At 40.1% G+C, this 18,778-nt stretch overlaps 1 protein-coding gene across 10 annotated transcripts in view; it reads right to left on the bottom strand.

The window, feature by feature from the left end:
• Positions 1–18,778, bottom strand: part of MECOM (MDS1 and EVI1 complex locus) — a 635,199-nt gene that overhangs the window by 449,023 nt on the left and 167,398 nt on the right. The gene's annotated exons all lie outside the window — the stretch shown is intronic.

Below are 18,778 nucleotides of genomic sequence, written 5' to 3'. Positions count from 1 at the left end.
TGAAAATTGCTTTCCAATTGTATATGCTGGCAGTGAAATGGGGGTGGAGGTGGGCTTGCCAAATATTCTCTGCAGGATTTCCCCACAATTTCTCTGCAGGGAGCTCAGAGCAGTGAAAGAGAGTGTGGTTTTGGTTTCTGTTCTTGCATTAGTTCAAGTCTGGCTTCCAGCCTGGTTTTGCAACAGAAGCAGCCCTGACTGTCCTGGTGAGCTTATGCTGGGGAATAAAGAGTGCAATATGGTTGGTCCTCCTACACATCTTGCCCTTTCTTGATACCACGGATCCTACTGAAACTGATCCTATTGAACAGAGATGGGTGCTTCATACGAAGCTATTAGCATGGCACTATAGGTGCTGTGCAGAGCTTTTCCTTACTCCCCGGGCTGGTTGGGCCATTTACCTGTCTTCGCACATCACCAAGCTCCTTCTGATCCAATGGCACACCAAGGAACTCAGGCTGCCTGTCCTCACCTCTTCAGGCAGCCGACCCCTCCATCGAGGCAGGACAGGGACTCTCCCCATGTAGCTGACAGGTGGTCGGCTGCCAGGGGAGGTGGGGATGGGCACCCCGAGCTTCTGCCTGGATTGGCATGCTGCCAGAGCAGGACCCCAGTGATGTGTGGAGCCTGGCAAGTGGCCCAGCCAGCCCAGGGAGAGGGAGATGGGCCTCTGCAGTGTCATGCTTTGTGCTTTCTGAACTTCTTATTTATTACAATGGAGGTGCAAGAGTAGTTTTTTCTTGCAACTCAACAGAAAATAATTTGATAGTGAACCCACTGAATTGTCTTCTTATTGCATCAAATTTTCTTGTTAATACTAAAAAGCAATCACTATATTTTGAGGTCTGTGATCCTGCCAGCTTCATCTGTGTTCACACTGGAAACCATGTTGGATCCCACACGGGTTCCCACTGCTTCTACTAGACTAACAGAGGCTGGAATGCAAACAGTTTTATGGGGTCATGGTTCGCTCTTTCAGCCTATAGTCCTCTCCACTTGAGAGGCTGATCATATGCTCATGTTGCTTTTGAGAAAACAAAACAGCATATGGGTCCCTTTGCTTTACTGTTAAGCATGACGGGGAACCTTTTAAAAATCACTCTCCATTCAGCTCTTTTTCAGTTTATTGTCTCAAAGATATTCATGATACTGCCTCTTACCAGCAAACAACAATTCTTGGCAATTGCCAAGGCCTAGCAACCTTGGCTAGGCCCACCACTGATACCTAACCTGCGCGCCAGTTAATCAATGTGCCAAATTGCTATTTAAATTTCTCACAATGCCTTTGTGTGGCAATTGTGGGAAATTCAAAGAGTGACACCCCCTCCCAATTCCCCTTTCTTGTAGCCTCATTCCACTTACTGCATTCCTTCTATATCCACCTTTGCTGCCAGCAAAGTCTGCAAGGATACATATTGGTGCAGGATGTGACCGCCAGAAGGTCCTTGTCCAGGGGCCCTATAAGTTTGGAACTGAGCCTCTTCATGAGGTACATGTCTTTTCTGCTCTCTGTTCTATATTCTCCTTCCTACTTCTCAAGTTTCTGTTTTTCTTCTGCTTATAATAAAATTTTAAGTTATATTCATTAGGTGTATTGACAAGTAGTCATAATTTTGAGAGAGGAGACTTGAAGAAATTTCTACTGTACGAATCTCAATGTAGTTTGAGTTCTTAAAGGTTGTTCTTAAATCCTACAGATAGCAATAAGGACTCAGCACCACTATCTCTAGGTTACATCAAGTAGACTTATCTATGGCTAAGTTGTATGTGGCACAAAGCAAGTCTAATCATCGGCTGAGATTAGAATGCTGGAGGCAAGGCATCTGCATTTAAAAAGGGATCTTTCCATACTGACTTTGCCAATATACTATTTCCAGCAACTTAGGAACTGGCACAAGCAATAATATATTCTTATGATATTAATATAACATGTCTGCCAGTTTTATGGTTTTTAAATGGAGGGGGAAATTGCTTCATTCCCTTTTTTTTAACCATTCTTGAAAAATCATAGCCAGTATTAATAAAGCATTGGGATCTTTGTATTTATGAAGGATAGATGCTTCAGATTCCCCCCCCCAAAAAAAATCCTGTTATTGATTACAAGTCTCTTTTGTCCACTAAAACAATAAAATATAATAATGCTGTGATGCTTAAAATGTGAAGCTCCAAGAAAGCAACCAGTGATATTGCACAAATCCAGCCACTTACGCCATATTGTCACTACTGATGAGAGAGTTCAGTGCAGTTATAAAAGCGGCTGCTTAAAGCACACTGGAGCAATGCTGCAAGATTTGTCTGCTCCATGCTTTATCAAGCTGCTGCTCTCCATGTAACTTCATCTAAACTCCTCTGCCTAAACTCCTCTAACCACACTGCCAGCTGGCTATATGATTATGAGACTTGTAAAGCAAAGCAGAAGGACAGTGTGTTGCTTATATGCCACCTGATAGTGCTTAAAGCAGGCTCTGGGTAGTTTACAATTTAATTATACAGACTACACAACATGTTGATGCCACCCCCAGTGAGCTGGCATTAATTTCTAGAGGCTGGATGGATGGAAGGCTGAGTCAGCCTTGAGCCAGCTACCTTAACCCAGTGGGATTGAACTCAGATCATGGGTAGAGGCTTGACTGCAGTACAAGCCTGCAGTCATTCCTATGGGGTTTTTAGTTCCGTTTAGCGATGTTTCTGGATAGCGACGATTAATCCGGAACGGATTAACGTCGCTATGCGGGGCACCACTGTACTACAGTCTGACCACTGCAACACAATGTTCTCTGATCTAACACAGCTGGTGTACAGACATTTCATCTACTGTATGTTTCCTTTATGGTCAAGACAAGCCTCTTAAGGATTCTAAAGCCTCGCAAAAGAGTTCACACCCACAAAGAGGGCCCCCCCTAGGAAAGTTTCCCCCAGGCACTTATAGATGCCAGAATCACAGAGAAGCTTCCCATGGTGCTCCTTTACAATCCCTCCGTGTTTGGTGAAGATTGGGTTTCAGACATCCAAGTTATATGCCCCCCAAAATTCGATGATTCGTATTCATTGGGGGGCATTGATTCATACAAATATGAATGGACAATTTAGCCATTTTTGAATGAATTTGGTCATTCCGTTTTTAATTTGTGCCCTTCTCTGCCTTTAATAGGCCATGCAACAACCAGCAGTTGCCTTGATTTTAAGTTTTGTGCATATACTAAATTAATCCCCTAAAAAATGCAAATGGGCAAATTCTAATCCAGAAAAAAAGAACCAGTCCCCCAACGCCATTTTATCACTTACAGTGCCAGGATAAACCAAGTCAAGATTTATAACCCCAATCTGGTCATGAAAATGGCTGATGGTTGGATTCCAGAAGATCTCATGTATGGAGAATTAGTGCAGGGAAATCCCCCCAGAGGGAGACCACAGCTGCGATACAAGGATATCTGCAAGCAGGATTGGAAGGCCTTAGGAATGGACCTCGACAGATGGGAAACCTTGACATCTGGGCATACAGCCTGGAGGCAGGTGGTGCATCATGGCCTCTTCCAATTTGAAGAGACCCTTGTCCAGCAGGCCAAGGCAAAGAGACAGTCCCGAAAGCAGCAAAATTAGGCAGCTAGACAGGGGACAGATTGGATTTGTCTTCAGTGTAGAAGGGATTGTCCTTCTCGAATTGGCCTCCTCATTGACAACAGATGCTGTTCCAAGTTCTCCATACAGAGCATGTTACCATAGTCTCTGGAGACTGAAGGATGCTTAATATGGGTGAATACCACTCTTCTCTAACTGGAAGCAGCTGTCCAAAGCGTCTGCTCCAGCCCTCAGCTAAGTATTGTGATAAGCTGGGGAAGTGCCCCGGCCGGCCAAAGACCTCAAAAGCCAAAGAACCACACACATTCTGAACACCAGATTTGCAGGAGACTGAAGCCACGTGCTTCTGAATCTCTCTCAAAGCAGATGCTGCACTGTAGCCTGTCCTGGAATACTTTGGGTAGAATGCTACTGCTAGTCCCAACTAGAGTAAACCATTGAGTCAATGGCACTTACCTAAAGGCAATTGATACAATAGATCTGGTCTCTAGCTAGATTAGCAACAGCTTTTTAAGTTTTATTGTTAAATTTTTATTTTGAACTTGAAGCTTCTCAGCTAGTCTAGACCAGTGGTTCTTAACCTTTTTGAAAGAAACGCCCCCTTGAGCCATTGAGGAAGTTATCATAGCCCCCCCTCCCCGCGGTGATGATATTTATTTATTTATTTATTTATTTATTTATTTATTTATTTATTTATTTAAGACACTTAAATCCAATGACACCTGAAAACAAAATTCAATTCCAAGAAAATGAAATGCCCCAAAAAGTAACATTTAATGATTTAGTTGCAAGCGAATTTTAAGACAGAAAAAGAAATATAAAAAAGCATAAAAACAAACAGCAATGCAGGAACTAAAAATTTCAAGACGAAAACTCTGAAACTAAATTAAGATTGGAGGAAAATATATATTCATGCACACTGTAAAAAGGCTGCAGCCATCTTCACAGGTTTGGCTTGCTCCAGTGCCCCCCTACGGCCCCCCTTCTGCTCCAGCACCCCCCTGCCGCCCCTTTTCGTTCTACCGCCCCCCTGAAAAATGAAATCGCCCCCTGGGGGGCATTATCGCCCACGTTAAGAACCACTGGTCTAGACTATATCAACTGGAATCCTACAGGCTTTTTATGCTGGCATAAATACAAATGCAATGATACAAAGCTAATACTAGATAACAAGGTATCGTGTGTATTCCTTGTTTTACATCAGGTCATGTAACTGACACACTACAAGGAATGTTAAGTGGTGACTTGTTAACTTGCAACAATTTGCCACTGTGATTGACACCATCAGACTTAGGTGAGTGTAAGGGACCAATAGGATTCTGGCAATATATTATAATTCATGAATGTGAAACACTGTCCTTCTGTACCCACTTTTCAAAAAGTCAGGAAATCTCCCAATATTGCTGCAAAATATTGTGGCCCTATTGCCAGCAGGAAAAAGAGTGCTCATTCTGAGCAGATAGGCGGGGTATAAATAAAATAAATAAATAAATAAAATAAAGCCTAAATGTCTACAACACCCAATGGCAGCAGTCGAGATGGTTGACAGGATACCCTCTTGTGCTCACTACCATTCTCAAAATGACACCACACAAGGAAGAATCCCAGAACGTGGCTCCTTTTTTTTATTCAGTTAATCACTTCTCACCCAAACACAAAGCAATTGTCAGGGCTTCTTTTCAAAGCAGCTTTTAAATCAACTAGATCAACTTTGATTCAAAATTGTCTGCTGAGAGCTAGAAGCCAATTCATCAGGAGAGGGTTTCAAATTCTGATTTCTTCTTCTTCTTCCTGAAGCCCCTAAGATCTATATGCCACAGAATGTTATCAGTTAAATGTGCTTGGGGGCTGACTGCTACCTAGCACCCCAAATTCACCTTTCTAGACAGTTCCAGTAGCACAACTACAAGCCAGGAGTAGGCTAGCTGTATTCCACAAGAAGAAAACTGACTGCACTTCCCAGGATCCAAATCACAAAAAAATGATGCTGCAGAAATCAGCATGGAAACGATTCCTTCAAGGTTTAAACCAGGGAAGCTTCTGTGATGCACCATTATATGTATCAGCACTGCTGAATGCTAAACACCATTATGAGTGAGCTAGAAAATACTGCACTATACGAACTATTAAAATTTGCCTGACGCCACTTTGGGCACAGGGGTCAGTATATTCCAAATCACACCCTTTCATTCCTAATTTATAATATATTCATATACCTGTCTTATGAATTATAGTCACAAAGGGAGAAAATGGTATGAAAGGCGACACATCTTTTTAATAAGAATACAAGAACATCTATTATTGAAGGGAAACTGCAAAATTGAGGGAGAATGCATTTTAGAGACACACAGCTAGCCATGGCAAGAAATCCCAGTAAATGCCTACATTTTTCACATCTGGGCACCAATCTTTCAAGTGTATTTTCCAAGCCACTGGTTTTATAGTGCCAGAGGTCTGTGTTGTGCAGAGGTCAAGCTGTAGAATAGTTCAGTTGTCTCACGATTGAGGATAATAATCTCTTGTTAAACATTAAAGCACATCCACCCAATGTATTGCCCAAGTTCTGCTTACCTGATACACACAAAACATCTGATTTAACGTTGTTTGGATTAGATTGCATAAAAATGCCTCAGAATAAATGGAGCTAAGTAAGCTGATGGAACACTGTGATCCTACCCCTCAAAAATCCGATAAACAACTGGACATCTCAAGGTATTAAAAGATACTGCCGGATAACGTGACACGATGATGGTTATATGATCCATATCTCTGAATTCCTGAAGGTATATTTGGGGGAGACAGTGAAGTTCTGGTTTCAGCAATACCTTTTTGTATCCCTTAAAAAGTCACAAACAAAGAGAACCTACAAGGGCTCTTCTTATAGATGTGATGAAGAAGAATACAGGTAGAATCAAAGCTTGCTGTGTTTGTGACTTTTAACCAATCCGAAGAAATAGTTTATCCAGCCTCCAATTTTGTTTCTATTCATGGATCAACTGACTACTTTGAGATGGAGCAGGGGAGAAAGAAACATTTTCAGTGGTCAATGTAACTGACTTGGAGAAGTTAGTAGAGTATTATAGATTTCACATATGAAATAAGCAGCATTGAATGGATCGTGATTAGCTACCACAAAATCTTTATCTTGAGAAAATCATCCATTGTGCATAAATGTGCTTGCTTGCTTGCTTGCTTGCTTGCTTGCTTGCTTGCTTGCTTTATTTATTTATTTATTTATTTATTTATTTATTTATTTATCTATCTATCTATCTATTTATCTATCTATTTATTTATTTATTTATTTATTCCAGCCTTCTAGACGTATGTCTACTCAGGGCAGCTCACAATAAATTATTCATAAAAATCAATTAAAACAACAATTTACATTGACAATATTAATATTAATATTATCAAGATGGAGAATATAAAACAAAAGATTAAGTAAAAAGTAAAAGTCAAGCATTGATAGGAGGGAAGGCCTGCCTAAAGAGCCAAATCTTTAATTGCCTCTTAAAAACACTCAGCGAGGGTGCCAGGCAGATCTCTGATGGTAGGCTATTCCAAAGCCGAGGGGCACTGCCAAGAAGGCCCGGTTTCTTGTTCTTTCTTTCCAGGCCTGTCTTGGCGTTAGGCCCCTCAGCCGTCTTTCCTGGCTATAGCGAGTGACTCGAGTAGATCTAGGTGGGAGGAGGCGTTCTGCTAGGTATTGAGGTCCTAGCAGATTAATAGTTAGGTATTAGATACACACTTTGTTTTATTTGGGGTGGGAATGGTTGTCAACCTTTCTCAGACCCTGGAGCATTACTTTTAAACAGTGGTTAGTTACAGTTACCATTCTAGAATCCCGATAAGTAGTTAGTTACTGTTATTGTTGCCTTTTTTTTAAAAAAAAGTAACTCTTTACTTCCTTGGTTCATATACATAGCTTAATTGATACTTTGCACTAATTCAAAAGCACATTTGAGTGCTATGTGGTACAAAACATTTTTCCCATCCATCTCACTGTCACCTCAGCATCCTCAACAGAACACAAAGCAGCCGCAAGAGGCACAGCACTATGGCCATCTCTTGAACTATGACATATTCTTTAACACAATTTATTAAGATGATGCCCCATAACCATAAGTTACAAACAAGTTACCTTTAAATTTTAAAAGAAATGAAGTTATTCATTGTAGCGATCCCTTAGTTACTGCAGTTTGATTAAGCCAATCATGGAGTATACAATAAACAAATAAATAAATAATTGCACCACTTGTCAAGAAGTTGTAAAATCTATGCAGGAATCCTAGCATACCACCATGCATCTCCCAAACAATCAGAGCTTTTTTCATACGTTCCACAAACTGGGACAATGTTATGAATGCAAGTTTGTGATGTTATTCCATTCACTGGGAGCCCTTGTAGGCCTTAGAAGTACTCCAGAAAGAGCTTTAGCTCAAGGTAATTTGCATTTCAAGAGGAAACAATATGGCTGCTACCTATGTTTTAGTTCTCTTCAAGGAACATGAGTTGAGTTGTTCTCACAGGTGTTGAATATGCCCAGAAATGGATACAAACATACAAAGTAGAGTAGAGTTTAGTTGGAAGTACGTTGTTGTTGTTGTTGTTGTTGCTGCTGCTGCTGCTGCTGTTGTTGTTATCATTACCTGAGTAATAGAAGGTCTACTACTTTCCTGTCCCCAAGTCACTTCCAATTTATGGCAGCCCTGTGAATAACTGACCTCCAGAAAGTCTTGTATCATCAACAGTGATGCTCAGTTCTTGGAAGCCAAAGACCACCTTTTCCTTTATTGACTCAGTCTATCTCTTATTGTGGAAGGAACTGTCACTCTCAAATTGGCCTTCTCAGCCACACTAGATGCTGTTCCAAGATGTTCAGAGCATGTTACCATAGTCTCTCGAGACTGAAGGATGCCTACTATCCCTATCTCTTATTAAATTGGAAGTACCGTCAAAGATATACAAAATATTCGATGGATATAAAAGTTATTGGGTTTTTTTTTTGTTTGAGAAGGCAATGTAAAGAAAGATATACACACAACTCTTTAAAAAATACACAAACAATTCCTTTTTTCTTCCTACATCACAGGAAATTCTGTGGAGAGCCTGAGGGTTATTGTTTCTCAGCTATGGAGACTGATAAGATGAATGTTTTGGTTGTGTGTGTTTAATTGCAAGTTTTGCATACAATTTTCATTTTCTTCCTATTTGTACACCGTCATGTGATGCAGGTTTGTGTAGGAGAGCTCTTGTATCTGTGTATGCTGTGAAGTCGATTCTGACTGCTGATGACCCTTTCCAAGGTATTCTAGGTACAGAATAAACACTGGGAGCATCCTGAGACTTGTCCATGACCACACAGGCTGGCTATACTCACAGAGGCACAGTGGGGAATCGAACTCCCAATGTCTACTTCCACAGCCACATATGTAAACCACTGAGCTACCCTGCCAATGCACACAATCTGTAAATGCTTCTGGTCATGCAGGCTGGGGATCCTGCCCAACTGGGGAGTTGTAATGCAAAAAATAACTGTCCGATTGTATGATGGCACGTGTAATTTATGACCATGTGGTGAAACATTAGACCAAACCAGGAAATACAGTGGTGCCCCGCATAGTGAGCACCCCGTTTAACAACGAATCCACATAGCAATGCGGATTTTGTGATCACAAAAGCAATCGCATTGCGATGTTTAGAATGGCTAAACATCGCACTGCAATGATCGATAAGCATTTCGCTTACCGATCTTCGCATTGCGACATTTAGAAAACAGTTGATCGGCGGTTCCAAAATGGGCGCCGGAAGAAAAAATGGCTGCCCGCAGCATTTTCACGCAGTTTCCTCGCTTACCGAGGTGGCAAAATGGCGGCCATATGGAGGATTTCTACTTAGCAGTGAGTTTATCCCCCATAGGAACCCATTAAAAAGGGTTTAATGTGTTCCTATGGGGGGTTTTGCCCCGTATAGCGACCATTCCGGATAGCAACGATTTATCCGGAACAGATTATCGTCGCTATGTGGGGTACCACTTGTACAGTGATTCTCATTTTAATGGTGGAAGAACATACAACTGTGCCCACAGAGCAAAAGTAGTTGTGAGCTATCTCTAGGGCTTACGCAACCTATTCTTCACATACTTGTTCACCTAGTTATACAGTCACATGGAGAAAAGAAACAATATGTCAATGAATGTCTAGATCTGTCTTTTTGGTGGAGTTTCTGGGTGACTCAGAACCAAGTGCTGTTCAGAAGATCCTATATTATTTTGCCATTAGAAGGAAAACACAGAAAATTCTTGATGAATCATAGTAACAGCTTTCTATCTCATATGTTTTTCCTGACATATATTACATGTTCCCATTTTTGCTGAACAGCTTCCTGGCTGCTGCTGAGTTTTAAAACTGAGGTGAAACATACCCTCACGATCACAAAAGTAGAGCAATATTTGAGGAAATGTGTCACTACACACAAAATGAACCCATGTTTGCCTGGGGCTCACCAGAATATGAATGCCTTACACGCAAAGACATTAAAAATGCAGAATTCCAATGATTTGGCAGACCTACAAAAAGTTATTATAACTGAACTGGATTATCGGCATGGATGCAAGAAAAAAAGAGGCCAAGAGCAAATACTTAGAGCAAGCCACCAAGGAATCCCAGTTAAGTCTTGAAAAATGTTTTCAGATTATAAATCACTTTAAAAAAACTCAGACCACCCCTAATCAAGCCCTAGAGCACATACACCTCTCAGCAAAAGGAATTAGCCTCTTATTTCACTTACTCCCCCCACTCCCTGGTGCAGTCGCACAGGCCACCATGAACAAGCTGGGTTAAGAAGCAGAGAAACAGAACATTCCCGCAGCTGAAGGGGGGAAAATCATGGAAACATTTACAGCAGAACACCTGCTACCACTGGTGACGAGAGCCATAAATGACCAGCGATGACTGTGTGGAGCTCAGATGAAGAGATGGTCAGTATGAGGGAAGCCTCTCAACACTATGAAGTGACCTTCGGACTTAACACCTCAGAAATGCCACCCAAAATTTTGCTCATTTCCCCCCCCCCCCCAAAGCAAACTACTCAAGAAAATGTGAAATGAATCGTTGAGGTCAATATCGAGACCGACTCTCATTTAATATCAAACAGTAGTACTTTTTGGCAACCTTGTTTCTTTCTAGAGTAGAGCTAGAAAAGAAATTTCTTGGGATAATTAAATGGCTTTTAAATAATCTTTTTTCCCCCCTCAAGGCACCTCAGACCCAACGTAGGATGCTATATACACTCAACTATGTAAAAAATATTCACAACACTTATGAATTAATGCAGATTTCCCTAATATGAATTAGTTTCATTAAACTTGCCATGGATTAGAGTAGTTGGAATACATGCACAAGAACATACTAATTTAAATTATAATTTAATATACTTTTGCATCTGACATGATTTAAGTTCCTGTTTGTTTATATTCTAAAGAAGGCAAAATACGTCCTCTGGGTGTTCCGCTAACCATATGTACAATGATCAACAGGTTCTCTCCCATCACCCCATCCCACAGTTCCACATTAACTGTATACCTCTTCAAGGAGACCAAACATTTATTATGTGATGTCTGCAAATTAATAATTGGTTCAGAAGTTCGGGAAAGACATGGGTGATGTCAGAAGGGAATAAGAAATGCACTATCACTCAATATCTTCCTATCTCCTTCATTATTGGATCCCTTTTTTTACTTGAAAGAAAAGCATTTTTCATGTATAAATTATAACTAAATTATAAATTCAAAATTAATACAATTTTTTTATCCAAATGGAGACTACAGCCAACAAGTATAAGAAGACTTGACTCCGAATAGCAGCAATGAAGGAACTAGAAAAGATCATCAAATGTAAGGATGTGTCACTGGAGACCAAAGCCAAGATCATTCACTCTGTTATATTTCCAATTACTGTACAATATACAGGTGTTAAAGCTGAGCAGTGAAGAAAGCTGTCAGGGGAAAATAACTGGATTATTTGAAGTAAGGCATAGGAGAAGAGCATTGCAGATATCGTTGGCCACCAGAAAGATGAACAAACGAATCCTAGATCAAATCAAACCTGAACTTTTTCTGGAAGCATAAATAATGAAACAGACAATGTTCGACTTTGGTGCATCATGAGAAGGCAAGACTTGTTAGAAAAGACAATAACGCTAGGAAAATTTGAGGGCAACAGGAAAAGAGGAAGACCAACTAGAAGGTGGATTAATTCCATCCTTGTGTTTGCAAGATCTGAACAGGGCTGTTAAATGACAGGACCTTTTGGAGGTTATTATTACAGCCACCCTCCTGTCTACTAGCTGGTAGCTTACAGTCATATAATTGCTACAACTACTTACATGGTTAGTATGAAACATTGAACACACATCAAAACAAGTTGATCTCCTTAACAAAATGTAAATGACAAAGAGCAAAGATAGATGATTTGCATGGGATTTCCACTCTGGTTTGCTTGAAAATGAACAGGTCCTCCATGCACCTGGGACTCTTGATTTATTGGGATTAAAAGGGTCTTATGTTAAAGTACATTTGAATTGAAGACTTCAACGCATAGTTACAAGACAGGGGATATTTGACTCAATAACACTACGAACAAGAAGGGTCTTGGAATCATTGTAGACCACAAGCCGAATATGAGCCAGCAGTGCAATGTACCTGCAAAGAAGACAAATGCTATTTTAGGCTGTATTAACACAAGTACAGTTTCTGTATTCAATTATTCTACGGTTTTATGACCCATATCAGTGATTCCCAACCTGGCATAACCCAGATGTTCTTGGACTGCAATTTCCAGTAATTAATTAATTAATTAATTAATTAATTAATTAATTTATTTATTTATTTATTTATTTATTTATTTATTTATTTATTTATTTATTTATTTATTTATTTATTTTGTACCCCGCCTATCTGGTCATTGTGACCACTCTAGGCAGCTGGCCAGCACATGTGGTGGTGAAGGCTTTTGGGAATTGCAGTCCAGGAACACCGGGGTTACCCGAAGTTGAAAACTACTGTCCCATACCAGAGTCCCTGTTCAATACAAGGAGATGAGGAAATGAAAACGTGTAAAGTATGCCTCATTTGCAAAGCTTGGATAAGGTGGTTGGATTTTTGTTTGTTTGTTTGTTTTATTTTACTACAGTCCAACAGAATCCTGAGTTGCCATGCTGGCGAGGGTCTCATGCTACTTTTCCAAGCTCTCCCTCTTGTTTGGGTACTTGTTATCCTATATTAGGCAGTTATTGAGGTCTTTATCTGAGACTCCAATTCCATTACTAAACACATACCTCCATTGAACACAAGTTCAGCATGTTTTAAATCAATTTAAATGTGGGTGGTTACATGCAGAATGGACAAGCTCGGATTAATTTGAAAAGGAGACTGTGTTATTTTCAGCAGTAAATAGTTATTTGTTCCTCCATCAGAGGTCCATTTATTTAAACATGGATATGGAATCGATACATTGAAACCTATTCCACATGTGTAAATGCCTCTGTTCCTGTTTTTTTTTTAACAAATTCCTGCCATCTGATACAGCACTATACTAGATATCAGGAATTTTTTTAAAAAAAGGCAACAGCCCAGCTTCATTACTCATCAGGTGGCTGGCACACGGCCTGGTCAGCCCCAGCAACCCAGCTTCACTATGGAGTTGCAGGTGGGGCCAGGAGCCAGCTGAGAGTGGTGGCAGCAGCGAAGTCAGCCACTGGGGCTGAGGAGGCACCGCACTGGCCAGGTGACAGGTGGTGAAGCTGGGTTGCTGCCTAGAACACAGGAACACCAGGTCACAACAATAGCCAGACTTCTCCACCCATCAACTGGGCAGCTGAAAATGCTAAAGTGCTTTATACATACAGTGGTGCCTCGCTTAACAACGTTAATTCGTTCCAGTGAAATCGCTGTAGAGCGAAAACATCATAAAGCGAAATTAAAAAGCCCATTGAAACACATTAAAACTTGGTTAATGCGTTCCAATGGGCTGAAAACTCACCGTCCAGCGAAGACCCTTCATAGGGGCGGTCATTTTCGGTGCCTGTAGAGAGAGGAATCCGTCCCTAAGCACAGCGGGGAACCATTTTGAGCACCTGGTGGCCATTTTGAAAACCCGACGATCAGCTGTTTTGATCATCGTAATGTGAAGAATCGGTTCCCGAAGCAGGGAACCAATCTTTGCAAAGCGAAAAAAAACCATTTAAAACATTGTTTTGCGATCACAATTGCGATCGCAAAAACATCGTCATGAAGCAGAATCGTCGTTATACAGGGTAATCGTTAAGTGGGGCACGACTGTAATCACATGATTGTCATGTAATTATAAATCAAACGAAACAACCTAAACATATAATATGAGGTATATCATCCATGTAATTGCAGTCTTAGAAAGAGACCTGTGGCCGAGTGCTATAAGTCTATTTTCTTTCCATATATTTCACCCAAATTCAACAATTGATCAGTTCACCCCTACTCACTCATTATCTCTCACTTTCTCTGCCAGTAACCAGTTGTCACGTATGGTGGTGAAAAGATGGGCCTGTCCTGAGGGCATCATCCATGTGGGATCCCCAAAGTGGACCGGATAGCGTCTATGCCTCGATTTGAGAATTCAAAATTTTATGCTATCAGAATTCAAAATTTGATGCTATCAGCACCTTGGTGTTGCTTCTCATCTAAAGACTGTGTAATAAATAGATTTATTTAATTAATACCTATGAAGCTACCCATCTGATAGATACTGCCTCTAAAGCAGGGGCTGCTCTTACTTCCACTTTTAATTGAAAATAATGGCAATGGAGTTCACAGCAGTTCCTTCAGAGCAAGATTCAATTTGATGTACACGGCGACATCTTCAAGAACAAGATGTAATTTTGTCCCGATATTACCCCAAAGAGGTTAGAGATGTTATTATGAATAGGAAAATGAGACAGGCTATGCAAAGGAAGGTTGACAGCAAGACTGAACGAATGAAGATTCGGCTTTAAGCTGTTGAAAGCCTAACAAGATAAAGACAGGCAGGGGAGACTTCTGCTAAACGTGATGAAAATAAGGCCTGAAGGGGTGGAATGATAGAGAGAGATTGAGGAGTACATGCTCCATGACAGAAGATGAATGGGCTTAACATGACAGCAACATGTAGCTAAATTAATCAGAACACCGGCAGCACTAAATGGCACTTTAAAAAATGTGGTTAACAACAGTTAGATTTTGTCAGCAGATGTGAAAAGTTAGTAGTTTTCAAATATGCTCTTTACCATGCCATTCTATGCATGTCTCAGAAGTCAGTGCCAGTGAGTTACATGAGACTTATTTCTAGGTAAAAATCTAGAGTTGCAACCTTGAAGACACACCCATTTGCCATATACTGACCAAGCATATTTCCCAAATTCTGAATTTAAAGCTGGAAAACCAGAATAGACCAAAAACTCATGAGGTGAAAAATTCATTTTCACTAATGAGCAAGGGGAACAATCCACTGGGAATTTTATTTAACCACTGAGACTTCAACATGAATACCTTTTTAGTTTTTCCTGTTGTGGCTGGTTAGTCACTCATGCGCCATTCATGCGAAAGCAAGTTGCAACTGGAGTAGACCTATTTGAATCAATGGGACTCACCAAATCCCCACTGATTTAATAAGCCTCCTCTAATGCTAAGTAACAGGATTTCAGTCATCAAGAATTATTCAGAGCTTGAAAACTTGGGCATTTTTATGGCATTTTACTTTGTCATAACAAAGGTTCGTCCTGACTGTAGATATCTGACTATCAGGAAAAACTTTCTGTTCGAGCGGTATGGCAGTGGAACCAATTACCTTGAAAAGTGATGAGTGCTCCAACACTGGATGCATTCAAGAGAAATTTGGACAACCACCTGGCAGATATCCTTTGATTTATATCCCTGCACTAAGCAGGGGGGGTGGACTTGATGTCCTTATAGACCCCTTCCAACTTCATAATTCTATGATTAGTTTTTTTCCCTGTATGTTTTTTTTAACTCATGGGTCAACATGGTGGTCTTTGTTTTTCTCATTAAAATGAAGACTTTTCTGATGGTAAGAACTTTTAGACAACATCTTCCCTTTCACAACTCCATCCCAGTCCTTAAAAAAAGAAGTGAATTGAACACTGGAAAACCCCAATATCTGAGGAAGATGGCAAGGAAAAATCACCTCTTGTCAAAATAAACATGCGGATCATATCAAAATGTACATGAAAATCCTGTAAAAATGAACAAGAGAATACTGTTGTGGAATGAGCTTGAAGACATAAAGATGAGGATACACATACTATAATTATGATTTATGCATAATTCCACAATAGAAGTGCATAGAATTGGGCTGTATCAAGAAAGAAAGAAAGAAAGAAAGAAAGAAAGAAAGAAAGAAAGAAAGAAAGAAAGAAAGAAAGAAAGAAAGAAAGAAAGAAAGAAAGAAAGAAAGAAAGAAAGAAAGAAAGAAAGAAAGAAAGAAAGAAAACTTTTACAGAACAGTTGACATAGTAGGGTGGTACTTCTTTTTGATGGAATAAGGAAGGAAGGAAGGAAGGAAGGAAGGAAGGAAGGAAGGAAGGAAGGAAGGAAGGAAGGAAGGAAGGAAGGAAGGAAGGAAGGAAGGAAGGAAGGAAGGAAGGAAGGAAGGAAAAGCAACCACATTAGTTACATTCAGTTTCTGCAGTAAATAGGGGATATTTTGCACAATGAAGCAATTATTATAAATCACTGCATGGTCTCCCTAATTCAATAGTTACATCCTGGCACAAAACCCTGAGACTCCGCACACAACTAAGACAAATAATTCAAGCAGCTCTCCAAAGCACTGGTTCCTAAACAAAGCTGCTCTTTTAGTATTCTACAGCCCCTCCGTGCTGACATGGAAATAAAACCTCATTTTTTTCCAGCACACTCCTGAATCCATGGTACAATTTTGATTAATATGCAAGGTTGAAAGATCTCCCTGTGTTTGAAATTGTGCAGAAACAGAATGCCCACTGTTACAAATGAGCCCAATTCCTCCATGAGTCTCAATGCTCTTCTTCTGCAGTTAGCAAAATACTTAATCTTACCTAGCCACAATCCTGTGTTCTAAAGAACTAATGTGGAAAGACAACAGAGAAAGCATTGAAACATAACATGGAGTTTGTTTGCATTTATATGTCAGTGTGATTGACCCTTGTGCTAAGCAGATACGTTGCCCATCAACAGCAGATAACCAGTTATCTGCAGTCTCAAATTAATTTGGGTACTAACATATTTTAACCTGTAATTTTTCATATACTTGCACTTCAGTATGTGAAAAAGAAGGCTGTAGTCCACAAAATCTAACCCAAGTAAAGTTTTTGTTTCATATGTGTTTCTTGACTCAGTTTTTGAGTAAACATAACGTATCCTACAGAATTTTTTTAACCTGTTATGCTGCACTGTATGTCATGTAAGCCAACAGAAGGCTTGAACCCTTTAGGCCAGTGGTCCCCAACCTTGGGCCTCCAGATGTTCTTGGACTACAACTCCCAGAAGCCCTCGCCACCACCTCTGCTGGCCAGGATTTCTGGGAGTTGAAGTCCAAGAACATCTGGAGGCCCAAAATTGGGGAACACTACCTTAGGCAGCGGTTCTACAGATGACCTGAGCAAGATGGCAGGAACTATTCTGAGGGTTCTAGTCACAGCAGTATGGATAACACACATAACTTCGCCCTATCTTGTTAATTCAGCTTATCCTATCTTCTGATCATTACAACTGTATTATTATTAATATCTGCCACACATAAATCTATGGCTTGACAATGGTATCTACAGAAATGGTTAACAAAGCCTTAAAGATTGAAAAAATAATAAAGATTGAAAAATAAAAGCAAGACATTAAAAAGCAAAAAATCTCAAAATCCATTAAAAAGACCTTTAAAACCAATGGGGAATTTTAAGTCCAATTGCTGCTGGGAAAATAATGCCACACAAAATCAGGCAAGAATTTTTATCTTTTTCCTCTGAAGAGCTCCAGGTAATTGATACAGGTGAGCTGCCTCTTCCCCCATAATTTTCTGATATATCTCTTAGAAGGAATGACACCTCCATAGTCACTCGCTAACTCCCTAAAGGAGAGGTGACGCTGACCCCCTAGTGCTTGTCCTGGTCTAGCACTCTAGTTACTAGGCTGTACTGGCTCAGCCTTGCCCACCCTTCTCACAAAGCACACACATGCGCCTCACAAAGCTACAACAGTAAAATAACATACAGCAAGGAAAATCACTACAAACAATCTAGGGGAAATATTACTGATAAGAAAAAAAGAGAAACAAATTTGTAGATTTGGTAATATCTCATTACAAGACTAACAAATAACTAACAATGCAAGTTTTTGAGGCCTCCAGAACTCTTCTTTAGCCATTGGTGTTATAAAATTTAGGGGTATGGAGAAAAAGCAAAATGTACCCAAAGCCATTCATATTTTGATTAAATTAGAACAGCCGTTGTTGTTGAAGACAAACTATTTGCAAGGCAAGGCAAGAGATTGCTGATTTGGTGTCAAATGAAGGTGTCAAATGGAGATGTAGTACTGACCACTTGTTAGCCATTCTAGTAATGTAAGCAAACTTGCTAAAATCATTGCAGCTACTCTAATATGGCCACTCGGATGGGACATTTCTGAGAAACACAGGGAAGAATGTCAGTCTTCTTTGGAGGTGTTCCATTCAAGCCTTATCCTTCCCAGTTAATGAGGTATGACAAGAACAAAACAGCCTGAATAGCTGGACGTAACTTGAACCTATTTCTTCAAAAGAGTGCGCATGTGAGTGTATATGTGTGTTTTCTTTCTCTCTGAGGCACACAGAAAGTGGTGCTCACTACTACAGGTTTATCAAAATGTTCCAAAATAAACACACATTCATAAGTCTCATTCCTTAAATTTCCAGCTACAAATGAGTCACGTTCAATTTACATCTGCCTTGGATCTACTTGACTAAGTTGACTGGGTATATATTAACATCTTGTCCCTTCAGAGTGTAGGTCTTTGTGTCTTGGACTCAAAAAGCCAGCCTCAAAAAGCAAGGCAATTTTGGATCTCTATGTGGTTAAGAGGGGTTCTTCATGCTAATGACAAGTGCCTTTTGAAGATCACAAGCTTTTCAGAGCAGATTAAGAAATATCTAAAAATCAC

The sequence above is a fragment of the Pogona vitticeps genome, chromosome 3 (genome assembly GCF_051106095.1).
Source record: "Pogona vitticeps strain Pit_001003342236 chromosome 3, PviZW2.1, whole genome shotgun sequence".
Taxonomy (NCBI): Eukaryota; Metazoa; Chordata; class Lepidosauria; order Squamata; family Agamidae; genus Pogona; species Pogona vitticeps.
The sequence above is the reverse complement of the archived record's forward strand: the minus strand, read 5'-3'. Positions and strand labels throughout refer to the sequence as shown.